Source organism: Etheostoma spectabile, chromosome 10 (assembly GCF_008692095.1).
Source record: "Etheostoma spectabile isolate EspeVRDwgs_2016 chromosome 10, UIUC_Espe_1.0, whole genome shotgun sequence".
Taxonomy (NCBI): Eukaryota; Metazoa; Chordata; class Actinopteri; order Perciformes; family Percidae; genus Etheostoma; species Etheostoma spectabile.
In genome coordinates, this window is record NC_045742.1 from 17,880,695 (window position 1) to 17,881,774 (window position 1,080).

Consider the following 1,080-nt stretch of genomic DNA (forward strand, 5'->3'; position numbering starts at 1 on the left):
AGAGAGAGAGAAAAAAGAGAAACATGAGTGTTGCCAAAGCAAGGAAAACCCGGACGCAGCTAAGCAGAGAGTTAAATATTAAATATTTCAACATACAGTATATCGTTTTATTTGAACGTCCTAGTTATGTGGCCCATTTCTGTATTGTGTTCTCATCATGAAAAAGAGCCTTGTATGTGGCAGGCCTCTGTCCATGGTGCTAAAAAGCGGATCAAGCCCTCCGCTCGGGGAGCTGAAACTGGAGACGTTTCAAACCCCAACACAGCGCTGATTTTATGGTTGATGTATCCTAATTCTATTTACTACAGTGGACACAAGCTTGAATACCACAATAGAGGGGCGTGACTAAAATGAAATTTGTGTTTGAAGACCCCTGCTCAAAATCAATAACACGCTGAGCGCGTGTTTGAGAGAGAGAGAGAGAGAGAGAGAGAGAGAGAGAGAGAGAGAGAGAGAAAGGAGGCGGTGTCTGGTGACCGAGGAGGAGGAGAAAGCTCCCGGTCTTCTCGTCCTCGCAGCTCCCTTTTTGCAGTCTATCCTACAAGCAGTCGGGTGCCACCGGAGTGCCCGGGGCCGTGGACTTATTTTTCCCTTGGAATCAGATAAATTGGAAACAAGCAAACTATCCCAGGTAGGTAAAGTAGTTGTCGACTTTCATGGTGCTACTGCCGCTGGACGCAGGATAAAGCAGATGAGAGCCGAGACAAAGCTCCGTGGGGGCGGCAAGTGTTGACGCCGCTAATTGCTTTTTAAAATTGGCGGAGGGGAAGCTCGCGAGCTAATCGTTTCGCGGTGCCCCATCTGCCGCGGCGACAACTCTCCAATATGTATTATCCGATTAGAAGAAGGGTCAGCGTTTTGATAACATGAGCACTCCACAGTCATAAACTGGTTCGTTTAGCTGCTTGTTACATTCTATTTTGACATTCTGAGCCATCATGCGTCACGACATGAGAGTTCTGTGTTCTGTAAAGTGTTCTATATTACTTCATGCTGCTATCTAACACTTTGCTGCATGCTCCTGTTTCTGTTCTCTCACTCTGAATGGCTCTATCCATCTTATCTCTCTCTTTCTCTCTC

The 1,080-nt window shown here is 46.5% G+C and overlaps 1 protein-coding gene across 5 annotated transcripts in view; it reads left to right on the plus strand.

Moving 5' to 3' along the window:
- Nucleotides 1–395: 395 nt before the first annotated feature.
- Nucleotides 396–1,080, plus strand: part of spock1 (SPARC (osteonectin), cwcv and kazal like domains proteoglycan 1) — a 98,091-nt gene continuing 97,406 nt past the window's right edge. For 3 of the 5 annotated variants that reach the window (XM_032527947.1, XM_032527949.1, XM_032527951.1), the window contains exon 1: nucleotides 396–631. The gene's annotated coding sequence lies outside the window, so the exon portion shown is untranslated. The remainder of the gene's footprint in view (nucleotides 632–1,080) is intronic. The other 2 variants (XM_032527948.1, XM_032527950.1) reach the window with 1 other exon arrangement.